This window comes from Ochotona curzoniae, unplaced genomic scaffold (assembly GCF_017591425.1).
Source record: "Ochotona curzoniae isolate NIBS_2020 unplaced genomic scaffold, NIBS_Ocur_1.0 scaffold_1852, whole genome shotgun sequence".
NCBI lineage: Eukaryota > Metazoa > Chordata > Mammalia > Lagomorpha > Ochotonidae > Ochotona > Ochotona curzoniae.
The window spans coordinates 27,232,025-27,252,888 of NW_024467087.1; positions in this window are offsets into that span (position 1 = coordinate 27,232,025).

Genomic DNA, 20,864 nt, shown 5'->3' on the forward strand with positions numbered 1-20,864 from the left:
TGTACTGACAAAATAATCAAGCTACTCCTTCTTTAACCTAAGTTATACAGCCAATAGCTTCATTTGCTTGCATGAGGACATTTGTCAGAATGAGTATAAATGAAGTGTATAAGATTATCATAATTGATCCTCACAGTGTCTTTAATCATGAAGTAATCTGTAGAGAATTCATTGACCTTGCTTCAATTCTAATATAAATAGCTAGATTACTACAGTGAAATATATTTTAAAGCACCACCTTGAAATGCTATGTAATTGTCATTTATCAGCCTGCTCCAACAGATTTTTTAGAACCACTGTTCTAAAAAGTATAAATATTTCATTAATAAATTAAAAATTATAACATTACCTAGCTCCATTGAAGGCGTTCTTGTTGGTTTTATGTGTCAGTGATTAAGCATAGCCCTGGGGGGGAAATGTATTATTAAAACTTAAAAAGAAAACATATAGTAAATTACCTCTTTTCTCTCAGCCTCTTAGGTTGGAGAGTAAACTCATTCCAGCCCAGTGAGAGATCCTTCCTAGACATGTGTTCCCTGATTTGATGTTCAGCTCTCACACTTCTTAGGAAGTAGATCACCAGATTTGTGTACAATTAGTTTTTTGTGGATCTCATATTTCACAGACTGGTACCTTCACTGGGGGATTGCTTTCACCCAAAATTTGCCACATTCTGAGAATAATTGGTCACTTACTTGTGTTAGACTCAGTCTAGGAAAAAGCAAATTTATACAATATTAAAGGAATGTTGTTTTTTTTTCTTTTCCACACTGTGGAAAAGTACTTGGATTTCCCAGAAACATTGTTCCAGCTCTACATCAAGTTTCCAAAAATGCAAGTCATTCAATTTTTGAGGATCTTTACCTATTATGAAAGTGTTCTTTGAAGTTTAACCGAAATCTGTCTTTCTGAAATCTTTGGTTTGCCTTTATTAAAACAGATTGTCCTCTCAGAAACAGAACTTTCTATCCTTTATATGTAAAGAACTTCCCAGATCCTTCTATTAATATAATATTTATCAACATTTTAATTTCTCGTTGCTTTTCTTTCTGAACATTGTATTTACTTCTCTTGTCTGGAAAAAAAAAAAAAAGAAATTTAGAAATCCTTATTTCCACCTTTGTTCACCAAGACAGAATAGCACAATTCCATGACATTGCTCATCCCCAAACTTTATTCTACAGGTGAAGTTTTATATTACACCAGATTTTCTGACCACTTTCAATGGCCTATTGATTCATATGGGATTTACTGAATTCTACTGAAGCTAAAAGCTATTTTTTTTTTTCTTTTCAAGTAGAAAGAGGTTCCATGTGCTTTAACTTTTAAGGTCAATATTGGTAAAATTGGTGGGTTTTCTTTTTGCTGTTATTGTTCTATGGCAATATGCGAGAACATTTTTCATTTTTTCTGCAAGTCAGAATGCAGTAAACTTCGCCTAACTCACCTAAATGACCTGTGGGTGTAACTGTTTTGTCTTTAAAATGATGTATTACCTTTCTAACTTTTCAAAGAATTGATTAGAAACAAAGGAGTGATTATTTGTGAAATGACTTTAAAGAGAATAAATGATATCTATAAATATAGGAGGCAGTGTTATTAACGCTATTTTCCACTACACTAAAAGGATCATACTGATTGATTTTTTTTTTAGATTTATTTTTATTATTTTTTCATTGGAAAGGCAGATATACAGAGAGGAAGATCTTCTGTCCGATGATTCACTCCCCAAGTGAGCCGCAACGGGCCGATACTATGCCGATCCGAAGCCAGGAGCCTATTCCGGGTCTCCCACGTGGGTGCAGGTTCCCAAAGCTTTGGGCTGTCCTCGACTGCTTTCCCAGGCCACAGGCAGGGAGCTGGAAGGGAAGCGGGGCTGCCGGGATTAGAACCGGCGCCCATATGGGATCCCGGGAGTGCAAGGCGAGGACCTTTAACCACTTGCGCCACCGCGCCGGGCCCCATACTGATTGATTTTTCCAAAGAAGTGGCCAGTTGTTTGGCATTTTATGAGAGATAGTTTGTAACGACCTGATATTACATAACACTATGTGCCAGCTTTATATGCTTTTCTCAATGAAGGCCTTTCAAACTTAATGACACAAGGATATCAGAACATTAAAATAGGTTGACAGGAATGATTAATTCTTACAAAGTAGGCACTCTATGGTGACAAAGTAATGGGAGATTTGCATTTTCATTCTTCTGTATTTCAAGTCTGCTAATACATATTCTCAAAAGCTTTCCTTCATTCACATTTTTGACATATGAAATGTCATTGCTCATTCTGGTTCATAAATTTAAACTAATTGTGATTACATGTTTCAAACTATAAATACTTTGATCTACATTCCTCACCTTGTTCCTTTCTTATTTTCCATTTGCACACTCAGTATCACCAATACATGCTTATTTAACTCACACATGAGAAGAAATAGAAGGCCAAATGTAAAATGCGCTAAGGTGCCTTTTTTTCTTGGCAGATTGACAGTGTTTTCAAAACCTGAGTATGTCATAAAGTAAATATGTCATAAATTCATGCTCATTCAAGAATTGGATCAATGACATGGTCTCTGTGACTTTTTCAAACTGAAAGCTGCTCCCATTTCTGACACCACTGTTCTTCCCTACCCAATGTTAATAGAACACATGAAACATGCCTCTGGGATGCATAAAATTGCTGATAGAAAAGGCATTAATTTATTCCACTTTTATGTGTAAAAAACTATTGTAAATAATAATGTAATTTTGTATTTGTAGATTTTGATAAATCGTAGGAAGCAAGTTGTAACAACAAAATTCAGACGTGTCTTTGCTTCAGAGCAGGGCTATTCCTCTTCCAACAGAAATTTCACAAGTATCTAAAACTATTATTTCTGTAGGTTCTACTGACTAGAAGCTTGAAGGCCCCGTGTATTTTGGAGGAGGGGGTGTTTCCTGGAGACAAGGCAGCTCTCAGTTACATAACATAGGTGGCAGGAAAAGAAACAATTCTCTGGGTACCATTTTCTGCATCTTGATTCCTTAATAATTCCTCCTGATTTCACTTTCCTAATAACCTTGATCTGATCAAGCCTACATAACTTAACAAGAGAAAGATACTACGGCTGATTGTCTGAAGCATGATCTGGGCCATCCGTTACAGTAAGAAAAGATCCCCCATTAGTTTTTATTGTTTTGTTATAGTGAATCCATGAGTTACAACAGTAGCAGCTATGTCAAAAATTTCCCTCCTGCCCGTCCCTATCAAATGCCCCATCAGCAAATCAGATAAACAATGGCTCACATAAAATGGAACTCTAAATTACTGATGCCACTTCTGTGTCTTGACCTAATTACCAACAATAGTTATTTTCGGATATCAACTGAAGAAAAATGTTTTCTGTCAATGTACTTCAAGTTTTGAATGTCATGAGTTACTTTGTACTTGTATTTAAGTTTTAAATATAATGCTGTCCCTGTATTTTTAACAAGTAGTAGCAATAAAGGATTTTTAGTTGAAAAAATTTACTTTCTCTGAAGATAAAATTAAGCTACATTACACAAATGACAACCTAGTATAAAAAATGCTTAAACCAGAGAGATTGGTTAGAGGAAGATAGTAAGTTTACTATCAAGGTCAGTTTTTCTTCTGATGAAAAAAAAAGCACATATATCTAATCAAAGGCTTTTGTTTACTTTTCCATGCTTAGAAATTTCCTTTCTGCATATTTACATGGTTAAATATATGTACAGCCATGAATTTAACACGTATCATTGTCAATAGCTATAAAGTGGTTGAGAGTTTGTGTTATTTGCAATTCACAAAAAGCCCACATTTGGCTCAAAATTCTATGATGGAAACAGCCTTGGGTAGTCTAGTTTACTTCATTAAACAAAATATATAAACAAAGACAATTTTATTTTATTTAACTATATTTGTTTTAACTAAATTCTATTGTCTTTCACGTTCACAATCACTTTGATCAGAAATAATATCTACAAAGCAGTGGCAGAGAGCTCTTTCCTTGACCCAACTGAAAATAATTTTCAAAGTTTAACTCCAAGCAATGTAGGAAAAAGCTTAACTGCTTTTACAGACTTTGGAATCTTGTATATTGCAGTGTCTCAACAAAATTTCACTTTCTTCTCAAATTAATTTGGACTAAGATCCTGAAACCCTCTGTTGGGTTAGGATGCAGTGCTCCATCTGTCATCCACAGACTTTTTCCAGAAAGCTCATTTAACCTAACATTTTAGTCTAAGGCATTCTGTTATAAATAAATACAAAACTACACTCTGGCCAAGCACCTTGCTACCAATAGCTCGGAGCTGGAGGCTTATTGAAGCAAATCACAGCTATAAAGATCAAAGCAAAGGTTAGAGTCAAAGGAAAAACAGAAACACACAAATTTCATTTCTGTTATAAAAGTTTAGCATCAATGCTAACCATTTTGTTAAGGAATTAAAGGTTTGTGGGTTTTCCCCCCATTTACTATGGAAGTCTATTTCTTCCATTTACATCCATGTGTACATTAAGCTCTGTTGGATTTATCACTTGTACGGGTCTCAATACCTTTGCTTTTTACCATCTCCACTACCATGATCTGTGTGGGAGTATAGACCACCTCTTGTCTGAAGTACATTTCAACTGCCTCCAAACAGGCCACCTGGTCTTCACTCTGCCTCCTTTCTATTTTCACACTATACTTCTATAAGAGTGGCTTTTTAGAAACTATGCCTTGTTATGTCTCTGGTTCTTCCAACTCTGCCATACTTAAGAATTTTCAATAACTTCTTATTGCTTAACAGAAATATAAATGTTCTTAGTATAATCTCTAGGCATTGCTTTGGTTCCTTCATGCATACATCTGCCAAACCTTTATGACACTGTGCCACCTTGCATTTCTCCTGCCCCAGCCACACTGCATTAGTGCCTATGGATGCATATTTTCTATGCCCATATTCCTATAATAAGGATTTTGTGAATACCATCACCATTAATTTTAAGCTAACACATTAATGTCCTGGTGACATCAATTATAGTTTCCACAGGTAAACCCTTCAGCCTTTCAGTTCATTTCTGTTATGTATTCTTATGGATTCTTATAGCACATGTATTTTTACTTCATAACATCTACCAAAGAATTGAGTTTATGTTGTGTATGTGATGATTTTACTACACTTTCTCTCCACTACTAAACTGTGAGTTTCACAAAGGCAGAAAATATATCAACTTTGCCCTTTATTGTGTCCTCAAGTTCTAATGCATTACCTGATATGTAGCTGATAATTACAAATAATACTACTCATTGGCTTAGGTTGCCTTTGAGAAGTCACTTATAAACTCCTGTCTGTCCTACAGTTTGTTTATCCGTAAAAGGTAGATGTGGACAATGACTAATAAAATTAGCCTACTAATACATTGTGATGCAAGTACTTGTGGAGGTGTATAATAAAGGGAGTTATATTAATTGGGGTGAATATGATCCTTTGTGGGTGGTGTTGTCAGAGTAGAGATTCTAGCTTGATCTAAAGAAGAAACTTAAACCCTTTGAGCAATTAGTTTGTGCCAGGTTCCATGCTTGGCACTTCACGCACATTATCTCATTACATCTTCTCAGTTAGAAGCATGTAGATACTATAAGGAAAGCAATATGTCTCTCTAATTCTCTTAAATGCTATTCTACTACAATGTGTTATAAAGTATCACAAAGCACCACACTACGTTCTGGTGATTAGGAAAAATGAATCAAAACGCATGCCAATTATTTCAGCATATAATTCATATCAGTAGACCTGCTCATAGACCATTGTTAATGTACCATTTTCAGTGCTAAATTTAACTTCTGTGTAATTCTTTTTTTTTTCCAGTCACCTTAGTTAATGAATTAACTCCTCTAAAATGTTTTTCAGGTCAGCTAATTCTCTCCTCATTTTACAGATGAGAGAACAAAAACAATGAGATTTTCTTAATGTCATTGCTGAGTCACAAACTCCTCAATATAATACACCTTGGGGATATCAACTTTTCTAAGTCCTTCCAGAACATCTTTATTCAGTTTAGCAGCTCTGTATCATGATCTCAGTGATGTCAGATAGCAGGTGTGACAATAATAGGAATGGAAAATTCATGTTAAGTCATTGCAATCAGAATTTTAGGACTTCCATTTCTCTTGCAATTAGCTGTTGATAGTTGTAACATTATGATAAGACCAATACCCAATATATGTAAAGTAAAAGGTACATTTATGCATATTATTATGATTTAAGACTATTCATACCGCACTTACTTTATCAGAATATCAAACATCTCCATCAATTAGGATTAGTGGTATTTGATGAAAATAAATGAATGGCAGAATATGTAAGAATTTACAATTGGTTTTAGGTTATTTAAAAAATTGACAGGTTTTTGTCTTTATTTGACAGCAGAACAAATTGAGCAGGGATTTATTTTCAAAACTGATTTCTATTCTATTGCTGACAGTCGATTCCCCCTGTCTGGACAAACAGGATGTTATGTTCACTTTGTGAAGTAGAGAGTAGGAGGAATGATGCTATTACTTTGGAAGAGAGTCAGCCCCATAATTGCTAAACTTAATCAGCTTTTGTTTGGTTAGCTCTACATTTAGGCAAGCAATTTAGATCAAAAGGCAGTTTCATATCTGGAACTGCCTTTTTCATTTAAGAAAATAATGTGTTCTCAGAGTAATACTAGAGAAACCCACATCTACCTTTTTTCTAGCCCTCTGTACCAGGTAATAATCATGAAAGAATAAAATGATATAATATTCTCAAGGATCAAAGAAACAAGATTACTCTCAGAAAATAGAACTTCAGACATTTTGGAAAGATTAAAAGGAATTTTCTAAACAAAGAAAATTGAATAATTACTTCAGTTGGAAAAAATCTGGTTTTCTTTGCCCATTCCTTCACTATTTTGATTGAAGTATTGTATCCTTTTAAATGCGCTATTGAAAATTAAATTCTTCCTTACCATAGGTCTTCACCGTAAGATATTTGTGTTTGAAAAACAAATGTCAATTTGCTGACAAGAGATTTTTAGGTTAAGCTAGCTCAGGCTTCTGAAGAACTAAGAGGAGAAAGCAGACTTTTCTCAATTTAACAAATAACTTGCCTGTAACTTTAGAGTCATGAACTAGAATTTGAAAACGTGGAATTAGGAGGAACTCTTAGATGTAATAATGCTCCTTGTCTAAGAGTTCTCAGATTTCATAACAGGACCTGCAAGGACAGTTAAAAAATAAGTCACAGTTAGTCTGGGAAACAGGACATAAATACAAGGACCATCCTTTCTTTCACTCTGCCTTCCTCCCAACCCCCCCGCAAGATCTATAGAAGTGGGCCCAGCACGATGGCCCAATTGCTAGATCCTCACCTTGCAAGCACCAAGATCCCATACTGCCACCGTCTGTGTCCTAACTGTTCCACTTCCCTTCCAACTTACTGCTCATTTTCTGGGAAATCATCCGAAGATGGCTCAAAGCCTTGGGATACCAGCACAAACGTAAGAGACCCAGAAGCTCCTGGCTTCTGGCTTCAGACCAGCTCAGCTCTGGCCATTGTGGCCATTTAGGGAGTGAACCAGAGCATGGAAGGTGTTTTTTGCCTCTCCTCTTCATAAATCTAAACTGCCTATCGAACAAGAATAAATCTTAGAAAAAAAAAAAGAAAAAGAGAGAATGTGACACTACCATCAACAACCTGTGGCTCCCCGCCCCCAATCAGGAGACTATAACAAAAATAAAGCAAAACAAAACAAAAAAAAAAACCCACATTTATGTAAATTTAGGATATGGACAACAATGACAACATTTTATATTTATGTTTTTCAGAATTACTGATGAAAAGAATAAAGATGAGCCTAGAAGACAAAATAACATGTTTTGACTTTCGCAAGTTATTTTCATTCACTCAAAAAAAGTTATTATTTTTCTTATGAATTTCCTCGCTGACTCATAGGTCACACAATAGCATCATTTACTTCAGAAAGATCTTAGATTTTAAAAACATGTTATAAATTTTCTATTTTTCACTCTGTTGTTGATCTCTTTGTATTGCTTTTCACAAAGGGAATGTATAGTAACTGTGTAGTTGAGATGAGATTATCACACACAGCTGAGAAGATACAATGCAATATTCATTTCTACTTCTAAATGAAATATGGACTCCCAATGGAACTGTTGAATGTATCTTCACAATAGGATGCTGGACTCTCTGCCATTGTCCATGCCTACAATGTCAAGATACACTTAAATAGCAGAATGATGGACTTATGACTGATTGTGAAGGACTATTCCATTGTAATGATATGGAAAAATCATTAGGGGAGGAGGGAAATTCCACAGCCCATGGAACTGTATCACAAAATAGTAAAATAAACAAGGAATGTAAAAAATACAATAAAAATAGATAAGATTAAAAAAGAATAAATTGCTTTCTTATTAATGTGGCCTCTTATATCTCTGACTATATTTTCTCTCTCAGATTACATGACCACTTCCCCAAAATTGTAAACAAAACTCAAATAAATAGAAATGTGTTTGTTACTATTTCATTTTAAATTGGCATATAAAATAATGCAGGGTTATTGGGTACCAATGTGGTTTTTTTATAAGTATAGGCAGTATATAATGTCCTAGTAGAATAAACATATCTATGTCCTCAAAAAATTCACCATGTACAATTCTACTAATATATCCTAAGAAATCAACAAGGGAAAGTAATGCCTGAACCCATTCATGTGTTCACAGGAAACAACTTCACAACAGAAAAGATATGTAATCTGTGTAGATGTCCATTAGCTCACAGGTGCAAAGGAAGTTTTCCCTCTGTTTTTAAAATATGTATACAGTAAATTTTGATTACCTTTCATCACTTGACTGTGTGGTGTTACACCACAAAATGTATTTCTCTTAACTATAACTTAGTACGAATTGATCGGCCTTCCCAATTCCTTCCTCATCCCTACTTTCTGCCGTCTTGGGTAAGCACTATCGTAATCTCAACTTCTTTGAGAATAACTTTTTAGATATCATTAATGAATGAGATCTTGCCATACTTATCTTTCTGTTCCCAACATGTTTCTCTGAAAATAATGACTTTCACCTCCATCCATGCTTTTGCAAATGGCAGGTTTTCATTTTTATGGCTGTATAATATCCCCTCATGCATATATCAATGTATTTCATTTTCTTTATTCATCAGTTAATGTAGGCTGTTTCCCTTCTCTGGCTATTGTGAATAGTGTCACAATAAATGTGCTTCTTTGACATACTAATTTCTGCTTCCTTTAGATATCAATGCAGTAATGGGGTTTGGGAACCAAACAGCTGTTTTTTTTCTTTAATTTGTTAAGGGATCTCCATGCTGCTTTCCATTATGGCTGTGTTATTTTGCATCGCTAGCAGCAGAGTTCAAGGACTCTCTTTTCCACATATCCTCATAAGTACTTGTTATTTTTATCTTTTTGGTCACAGCCACTCTAACTGGAGTGAGGGGATTTCTCATTGTGGTTTTGATTCCTGTTTCCCTAAGTGTTAGTGAAGATCAGCACTTTTCTATATGTCTGTTGACTATTTGTGTGTCTTCTGTTTTAAAATATCTATTTAAGTGGCTATATTTTAATTGAATTATTTATTTATTTGCTATTGAGTTCCTGATATATTTCAAATATTCACTCTTTCTCAGATATGTAGTTTCCTAATACTTTCTCCTGTGCTATAGGTGGTCTTTTCAATTGTGCTGATTACCATACAGAAGCTTTTTATTTTGGTGTGATTTCCATTTGTCATTTTTTTTTTTGCTTTGGTTTGGGGATAATATAAGAAAATGCATGTTCATTACAATGTTCTGAATCATTTTCCTATGTTTTCTTTCAAATAGTTTTATAATTTCAGGGTTTACATTTTTAAGTCTTTGATCCATTTTAAGTTTATTTTTATATGTGCTGAGATATAGGGGCTTAATGTCAAGGAACAGAAATTTCATTTTTAAATGAATTCATTTATTTATTTGAAAGAGTTAGAGAGAGAGAGAGAGAGAGAGAGAGAGAGAGAGAGAGATCTTTCATCCATTGGTTTACTCTCCAAATAGCTGCAACCATCTGGGTCTGAGTTAGAATGAAGCCAGAGGCTTAGAGCTTCTTCCAGGTCTCCCATATGGATTCAGTGGCCCAAACACTTTGGACCATCTTCTGCTGTTTTTTCACACATATATCAGGGAGGTGCTTTGAAAGTAGAGCAATCTGGACATCAACTGATGCCCATGCATGATGCTGGTTTGCCAGGCAACAGCTTAATCCACTATACCACCCCAGCCACAAGGAAACTTAAAGTACTGAAAGTACCAACATCATCACCATAGCTGTCTGTATTGCCACTTACTCCTTATTTTCCTCTGTTGGCCTTCTTATATTTGGTCTTTAAATTATATTTAACAGTTTTGCAAAGATTTTATGCTTATTAGATCCCCTAGAGTTGATGTGCTATTGTTGACTGAATAAACATAATAAAGTGCTTATTCAGTTCAAGAGAATGCTATAACCTTCATTGAGCTGGATCATGCTTAACAATGCAATGAGTCATCAGTAATGACTCCAAAGAACATCTAAGTCATGTAAATGACTAAAAGCTATTTAGCAGCAACCAGAACGTAATGATTTTCTTATTTATGACAGTTAAGATTTATTGTGGAAACAAGGCTGATTTTAAGCAAATTATCTAGTTAATCAAATATATTTCAGTGATCCTATTTCTATGGGATTTGATATGCTTGATCATGGAAGTAAATAAATTATTGCATTATCCTCACCTTTTGTTTTTCTATTTCCAAATAAAAAGATGCATTGTTCTTTCTGGTGCTAAATCTTATCACTGGACTATTGATTGAATCCCATGGTCCCAAAATTCTTCCTTTAACACTATTATCACAGCTAAGGGCCACATTTATTTGTTCATTGAATTTGCTGCCCAAATCTAAGCTTTCCCTCAAGCTACTACTAATTCTCCCTTTTTATCCTTCACCATAAACCAGTTTAAGAAAGTAGTTTATATTTGCTGAACTGTCACACTCTACAAAATAAATTCCTTTATTTATCCAACAATATAAATGCAGTCTTATTAATCCTGCTCACATCTCTTTTTAGGTCTTATTTTTAGATGTCACAAAACACATTTAAAATGCATTTTTTTACCATTTTTTAATTTTAATTTTACTTTATTATTATTATTATTTTATGAGACAGTTCCATATTTCCCTTATCCCCTTCTCAGTTCCCTCTCGTCACTAAGTTCCTTATATAATTACTACAGTATAGTTCTTCACCTGATCTTAGCCAAAAGATTGAGAAGCAATATACTGTAGTTCTTTATACATAGTCCTATGTCCATCACTGAGGCATGGACAATGGCAGAGTCCAGCATCCTATTGTCAAGATATAAGAAATAGTTTCATTGGGAGTCCAACTTTGTCTGGAAGTAGGGATGCATACAGCATTGTATCCTCACATCTGCTAGATATGATAGTCTCCATTACACAATTACTATACATCCCCTAAAGTGAAAAGCCACAAAACAATGTCAAGAAGAAGAAGAAAAAGAAATTAACACACTGAAATAAAGTAACATGCTATTACCTAATCACTAATGTGTTGCTGAAGAAATGAAAAAGAAAATTAAGAAACTTCTCAAAGAAAATGATGCTACTGTATGACTTATGAGTCACTGAAGAATTTAATCAGAAGAAAGTGTTTGAAGAGATAAAAGTAACAAAAAAATCAAAATCCATTAGAAATAGCTTCCACTGATCTTTGTTGGTGAAATATGTCTCCTGTACGCAACAAATAGATGGGTTTTGTTTTTTAATCCAGTCTACTACTCTATGATATTTGATTAATGAGTTTAAGTCATTTAAATTCAGGGTTAATATGAATGGGTGGTTATTTGGTTCTGTCATTTTAGCAATGGGTTCCTCATTGGTTTAGACTCCTGTTGTTACTTTACTGGAATGTTCTTCACATTTGCCTTTGGTTTTGTTTGTGCTATTTCTTTTCTCTGTCAAGAGAATATCTTTTAAATATCATTTGTAGGGCAGGTTTGGAAGAGGCAAATTCTTTTCTATTTTCTTTACTGCGGAATAATTTTATTTCATTTTCAAAGACCAAAGAAAGCTTTGCTGGGTATGTTATCCTGAGCTGAAATTTTTTTTTCTTTTAGAATCTGGAATATGTTGCTCCAATCCCTTCTGGCCTGTAGAGTTTCCTATGAGAGGTCTCCTGTGAGTTTAATTGACATTCATTTATATTTCAGTTGATTTTATTCATGTGCACATTTAAGGATCTTTTCCTTATGGTCAATTGAAGAGAGCTTGATTATCATATGTCATGGTGAAGATAGCGTTTGGTCAAGCCTGTTGGAAGTTCTGTGCCCCTCCTGAATGTTATTTCCCAATTCTTTCTCTAGATTAGGAAAAATTTCCCTTATTATTTCATTAAACACATTTTAAAGCCCAGCTTCTCTTTCTGCACCTTCTACAACACCCATAACTCTTATATTTGGCCTTTTAATAGTGTTTTTCAATTCTTGAGTACTTTTTTTCAGCCTGATCCAGCTTGCTTTCAGATGTTTGTTTGTTTATTTCCCCCTGGTGACAGGAAATGTCTTCTAATTTTGAATTTTTTTTTCTTCTGCCTTCTTCATTCTATTTTGGAAACTATCCACCGTACTTTTCATTTGCTCCTCTGTATTCTTCATTTCTGATATATCAGCCTTCATTTGATTCATTTCCAGGGTGACATATTACTTAAATTCCTTGAATGCCTGCTTTACGTGCTTCTCATTGCTGATAAGAAGTTTTATAACAAGTGTCTTGAATTCTGTATCCCCCATTTTTTCTATGTCTTTCTCAGTAAAATCTAAGGTTGGCAAAGGGTTTTGTTCCTTTGCAGGGGAGTCTTCAGTAATACACATTGTGCCTTTGTCTCTTCTTTGGCTCTTGGTCATTGTTCTAGTTATCAGATTCTTCTCCTTGGGGCAGGTTTCTAAACTGTCACCCACAGGTCTACAGTTCGATTTTACTTATTGCATGGCTTATATACATGGCTCTTTTTGCAGTCAGTTGTGCCACTCCCTCCAGCGAGTACCAGGTCTTGGTTCTCATGTTAGATTTCCACCATGGCCTCCGTAGCCCCAGTTCCTGGTTCACTGCTCTCCACCTCTTCTGATATAGTGCTTAAGCTGCACCATTGTCTATATACCCTTTCTCCGACTTCTGGTTGGAGCAGGTCCCAGGATTAGTGAGACACCTGGTGTTCTATATAGCTAGGTTGTTGGTGGTGCTGATCTTAGTTGGTATTATTTTCCTGTGGGACCAGTGCAATGCACTGAGATCAGTGAGTTTGCTCCCAGCTCAGCACATGCGCAGCTCACTTTTTTTCTGCAGTCTTCAATCCTTTGACACACTGTAAGAAATGACACCTGATGTGTCACTACTAGAGTTCTTGATCTGCTGGCCGTCAGGTCTGAGGGTTATGCAGGGTTATGCAGGTGGAACCTGTAAGATGCCAGGTTGTTGCAGTTCACTGAGCCGGAGATGAGTTCACTTTCAGCTCAGTGCCTGTGCAGTACTGTCCACAGCCCTTGTCTCTTTGTGCAAAATGGCACCTGGTTTGGTTCTAGGGGGTGGACTGGACTGTGAAATCCACCCTCTTCCTGCACTGTCGGTCTGGCATCTGCGACTCTGTCTCCACTCCTGGTCAAATCAAATAGAACAGAAGGATGGGCAGTTCTTTGTCTGGGTTCACCTCCAGAGATCCCAGTAAATGCTGCTTCCCACTTTGTTGCTGGTGGAGTTTTACCTGCTGGTGGAGTTCAGATTGCAGTTCCCTGAATGCCGCTGGAGTATCCATCACTGCAACACCACAGGATTGTGCCTGCTGCTTTCCTGTGTCTGTCAGCCTCCGGGTACCCCTCTGCTTTTGTTCTGTCCTCTCCTATTTCATGGAATGTGTCCTCTCTGCTTCATCCTGATTAAATGTTTCTCTGTCCTTTTAAATACGTCCTTACCCTATTCCGCCATCTTGAATCTCTCGCATTTTTACCAATTTGTAATACACAATTTTACATTCATATATATCTGTCTCCTTGCTCATTTCCTAAATTGGTGATATCTCATTTTTATATACCTAGTCTAAATAAATATCTTAGGTGTACAAAAATGAAAAAATCAGTAATAAAGTATTATTTATTGACATTTACAAACATTTTCCCTCAAAACAGATCTGATCTGCCAGAAGGATAGCTTGTGTTTGGGGAAATAAACCACTGTAGCACTTGGCTGTCCCACATATTTGTACAGGGAACAAACTCCTATATTATGACTCTCATTGAACTCTCATTTTTCCTTTCCTATTATAACAAAAATAGAAAATCTGAAATGAACACTGTATTTCAAACTTTCATATAGGTTGGAAACATTTGACAACCAAAAGAATTGTTTGTAGGAAGAGAATAGATAAAAAGCAGCATAACCATACAAGAAGTGCTACTTGATAATGAAAGAAGAAATATATGAATGCATACAAAAATATTGATGCCTCCCAAAAACATTTTGCTGAATGGAATATGATTTGAACAAAAAGGTATTATTCCTTTTCACATGAATTTATAAAATATTTAAGCTAAACATACAGCGAGAGAACAGAAACAGAAAATTCTTGTCTCTGGTTAGAAAGGAAAGGTGCAAGAGACAACTTAGGATGTTATGAAAAGGCACCGTATTTAAACAATCTTTGAGATATACAGTTGTACACATTTTTGATAAAAACTATAGGATAGTACTTCATCTTAAAAGTGAAATATAACAGAAAAATATGAAAATATGTAATTTTTTATAGGCACATTAGTGCATTTAGTGGGAAGTATACACAACATCCATAACATGACTTTCCAATGCTTCGAAGTGCAACAAAAACTGTGGAAACAGAAAGGAATGGTATACACAGATACATGATCAATTCTAATAGTAATATGTGAATTACAAACTCTAGATGATGCAAGTTTCAGTATTCCCTCCACAAGTCAGTTTGCATTTTATATATTGAAATGTTTTATATTAAAATGTTGATACATTCAAGTAAAAATCCACCTAAAATTTTATTTTGGACACGTATTTAGAACATTTAATCATGTTTTAAACACTGCTTGAAATGTAGAATGACTTTACTGGATTGTAACACTATTATTAGTTGAGGAATATTTTTATTGTTCAATATTGGAATGATATTTATACAGGACATTTCCAGTACTTGACTAAGTAGAAGCTGAACAAACATGTGATTGCCAAACAAATCTCAATCATTGTTTGCTGATCATTATTTCTGCTTGAACTAGTTTTCTATTGAACCCAACTCTGTAGTGAACTTTTCAGTCAAGTTATTGTATTATTTACTTCTAAGATTCATGCTTGGTAATTTTATGTATCTATATTTTGTATTGTTAAAAATTTCATTTTACTCTATAAATTGGTCACCTGAGACCATTAAATACATATCATAATCATTTCAATTCCTTACAAGGCAAATCATATATCTTTTCCTGATTATGTTAATATTCAGATTCCTTTCATTCCTTTATTTGGTGACTATTAGTTTCTTCATTTTCCTGATTTTGTGTCAGTGCAAATAGCTTAAAGAAATCAGTTCTCTCAGCCTTTATAGGGTAATCTTTCAAGAAAAATCCATGAAGATCAGCATTCCTTCCCCACTAAAAGTGTAAATTTTATGCTAGGTCTGGTCAGGGAAAAGCAAACCAGTTTATTGTGAAACTCCTGGGGGGACTGGAGCATTGAATGAGAAGTGAAAAACTTTCCCTCATCTTGAAAAATGAAGAATCAGGGATGATGACGACGATGATGATTTTGACAACTTGTTCTAAGCTGAGTTGGTCTACAGAAACAGTCCAAACAGCTATTGCTGATATCTCTGGTTCCTAGGCACCTGGAGTATTCCAAATTCTATCAGTGCTGCAAAACAAACAAGGCAGAATCCAGTCTTCGTGGCAGTCCCTGGAGAAGTTAGGGCATTGGACATAGAGTTCAATTCTTTCCTTTCCCAGGGAGAATTTGAGAGCTGGCATTTTTTAAATATATATACCATTTACTCTACTGAACTGGAAGAATCAGTTCTGGCAACTACTAACCCAAATCACTGTCTTTGTTTTCACTGGTTTCCAAGCAACTATAGAATACCAAGACCCGGCACTTTTCTGAGACACGAAAACAGACTCCAATCTTCTGGGAAGCTCCAGGAAAACTTGAAGCTGGAATTTCTTTCTTTTATCAAGTAGAAAAAGAGTACCTGAGAGGTTTTCTCCTATTCACATGACAATGTGCTGGGAGTAGAGATTATTGTGAGAAGGTGCATGAATTTTGTTATCAGTACATATATGTATGGTGTCACAACTATATGCTTAATTTCCCACAGAAGGAATTTCACGTTTTCATTGTTTAATTAGTGTATTTGCTGGGAGAAAGAGTCCAAGGATTCCATGTCACCACCTCGTTGACGTCAGTCCCATTTTCATGGGTTTAAAGAATCATTGCTATCAAAATGTGTATACTCCCCAAAGCAATTTACAGATTTGACATAATCCCCATCATGATACCAATGAAGTTATTTGCAGATTTGCGGGGAAAAAAGCCCTAAAATTAATATAGAAACATAAAAGATTCCCTCAAGCAACCAATGTGACATTTAACAATAAAAGCAAAGCCAGAGTCATTACAACACCATATTTTAATACATACCATACGGTTATCATAATCACGCACAGGATGCTAGTGGTATAAAAAACCAACAGAATCAATGGAGTAAAACAGAAAACACACACACACACACACACACACACACACACACACACACACACACACAGAAATAAAGGCATAGATCTGTTGCCAGCTAATCTTTGGTAAATATGCTAAAAAATAGGTTAAAAAAAGAATATTTCCAGCAAATTTTACTGGTAAATTTGGATTTAATTATGCATAAGCTAGAAATAAGACCTCTAATTTATGCCATATAGAAACATTAACTCAAAATAGATCAGAGATCTAAATGTGAGACATGAAACTGTAAAACTACTGGAGGAAAATATAACAGAAACCCTCCAAGACATTGACATTGAATCTTTTGGATAAGATTGCAAAAGCAATAAAACAGATAAGAGAAGCAAACCAAGAAGCTTTTGCACATAAAAAATAAAAATTAACAAAGAGGAAACTGACAGAACGAAAGTAAATATTTCTCTTTTAAATGTTTACTATCTTGAATATATAAAGAGTTCAAGAAATTTAAGGATATTAATAGACATTTTTGAAAAGAATAAATACAAATGGCAGTGTACACATGGAAAATGCTCAGAGAAATGCAGATGGGAACATGGAAACCACAAAGAGATATCGCCACGCTATAATTAGAAAGTACAGAGAAGGCATCCTAATCACGTGTCTGTGGGCCTGCAAATTAATACAACCATATAGAAAACAGTAGCGAAAGTCCTTATAAAAAAAAAACCCAGAAAATAGATCTTTCATAGGCTCTGGTACGCCACTCCTAGGAATATGTGCAAAGGAAATGAAGCAAGCATATGAAAGATACCTGTACTCCCACGTGCATCTCAGCACTATTCATAATAATAAAGATACAAAATGAAACTAAAAGAAACTAAAAGTTCATCAATTAGTGATTGGATGAAGAAAATGTGATAAATATATGAAATGGACTACCTACTCAGCCATAAAAAGAATGAAATCCCGACACCTGCAACTAAATGGATGGAACTATATAACATTATGCTATGTGGAATGAGGCAGACACAAAAGGACAAATATCACAGGTTTTCTCTCATATGTGCAATTTAACATATATGTATATTCCTATATACATATATTAGAAAATGTGAATTATTTTATATACTGGTAGTAATAAACATTGGATCTGCCACGTTATACCCATTATGTAACCATACACCTTTCTTTACTTCATGATCATTGTGAATCACACACACCAAAACTGTTGCAGGTTATTCGACACAAACATAAAGCACAGCACTGAAAACATTTTCTTACAAGACTTGTCCGGATCATAGCGTAGATTGGCAAAAGACTTAAACTAGTTGTGAGTTAAAATAACCCAGTAGCTTATAGCATTCTAGCAAGATTTTACAAAACTTTACATCTTAGGGCAGAGGAAAGCAATCAACTAGTTCTATAGTTCTGACAAACCCTGTATTAACAATTGAGAACAGAAGAGTCTAAAGTAGATGAGCAGAGAAATCACCAATAATTTAGTAAGTGAGGAAGACATAAAATATATGCTTTCAAGAAAAAAGAGTATGCATAAATATTTACATATGAAGTGAATTTGGCAATAGATTGAAAATTGCTAAATTTTTGTTTGTTCTTGGAATTCTTTTATTCTTTTCTGTGACATATGGAATGATTTATGATAAATATAAAAAGGCAACATTTTTCCAAATTTTGAATCATTTTGATATACAATATTGTTCAGAGAGTCTTGATCATTGTTTTTGTGCCTCAAATAAATATCTTTGGGCCCAGCGTCATAGCCTAGTGGCTAAAGTGCTCACCTTGCATGCTCCTAGATCCCGTATGGGAGCCGGTTCAGGTTCATATCCCAGCTGCTTCACTTCAAAAATGCCTTCAGAAGCAGAGGAAACCAGGCTCTCTGAGATGTGCACTTCTCAAGTGGTGGCTTAATCTGCTATGTCTCAACAGCCAATTCTGCCTTATTTTTTTCATTATGAATTGTTATTTTACCCACTTTACTCTGTTACATCAAAATGTTACTTTTAAATCAACAATAAACATTTTCCTGATCTTTTTCCATTACTGTTGTAATCTGCACCTTTACTCAATTCTGCCTCCATATTATGCCTCTGCTTAAAATTTGAAATATGCTCATGTAGTTCTAAATGAGAGTAATGTAATTATATTTAAAATAACAGTATATCAATTATTGTTTAATATAAAATGACTGTAAATCATACTGTCTGCCAAAGATACGCAAAATAAGTGTTATCAGTGCCTTGTATCAGTGCATCCAATAAATCACTTTCACTGAAACTAAAATTTGACTAAATAGATTGATGATATAATTTGCTTAATATCAGAAATGACACATACACATTAGATGCACATTCAAAAAAGAATAGCATTTGTATGAAATGTAAAGCATTTAATCAAAACATATTACCTAAACAATAAATATGTATTTGATGAAAGACATTTTTGGACTACTTCAGTCTTTAATCTTAAATTAATAAAAATAATGTAAAGTTTAAATTCGGCTTAACATTCATCAGCATTTTTAGTTTCACACACTGTGCATGGAAGGTGTCTGAGATTTTACTCCATCAGCCTGAAGCCAACAGTCAAAGATCTATGAAAAGAACCCAAATCAACTATCTTAATGACAGAGTCTTTCAAATAAGCCTTACTGCTTCTTGCAAAACATACACTGGAAGAAATGACTTATATAGCATATAGTGCAATAAATATACTAAAATAGATTTTTTGAACCAATGATTAATATGATGCTTGTACATTAGCTGCAAGAAATACATGTACTTCAGAATAATTTATATTTATCAGTCAACTGGAAGAATTCTTGTTACAGTTTGAAATTGTGTGTGTAATTATCAAGAATTGCTGATATCCGGTAAATACCAAATTGAGCATTTTTTTAAATGGTTCTTAGTGTGCATTGTGGCAAGGCACAAAATAAACCTGAGTGGTAGATTTCAAGACAGAATTAATGACAAAAATAGTTTATTGTTGAATATTATCTTGTACATGATGAAGATATGAACTTCAGCATGGCTCTTACCAATAGTTTTTATTGCACCCATGCCTAATAATCTCTAACAACTATGCTTACTTACTGTCAGACTAACTCTTCCCATGCAAATCACACAGAGCACACACGCACATATATACCCACACACACACCCTTTATTCGTACTTTTTCATGTCTATTCCATATTTTCTTCCACCTAGATTATCTTTCCTTCAATTGTTACCAATTATTTCTTGCATGATTTTCTTCTTTGAAGAAATTTTCCTTAACCTTGCCTGTATTAATGATGTTTCCCTTCCTGTAAATTCAGGGTTTATAGCTGAGTAAGCTGCAAGTAAATACTGCCATCAGAAAAAAATTTAGTCTAGTGGCATTAAAATCTATATTCTACATTGCTAGAGTTTTCCAAAGAAAGAGAATCAGATGTTGTGTGTGTGTGTGTGTGTGTGTGTGTGTGTGTGTGTTTAACTCCTGATAAACAACTAGCTCAGGGAAGGGATTCAGCACAGAAATTAAGATGCCAGTACTACATATTGGCATGCATGGGTTCCAGTCCTGGATCAACTCTGAATTTCAGATCCCTTCTAATGCATATCTTGGGATGCAGAAGGTGATTGATCAAGTTGTGGGATCATTGCTTAACAGGTTGGTGGCTAAGATTGCATTTCTGGTCCCTGGCTTTGCCCTGGAGCAGCCTAGGTTATTGTAGGCATTTGGGGAGTGAATCAGCAAATAAAAGATCATTGTCTATCACTTTCTCTGTCTCTCACCCTTCAAATAAAAATGGAAGTAAGTAAATTAAATAAATTTCAAAAACGGAATTGGCTCATGTAGTTATGAAAGTTGCTCAGTCCAAATCTTCAGCACCAGCCAACAAATTAGTAGTGCGGATGCGGTGTGAAAGCAGTCTACTAGACTCATGTCTTGCTCTAGGAGGACAATATATTTGTTCTTGTTAGGACTTCAACTGATTGCATGAGGCCCATGC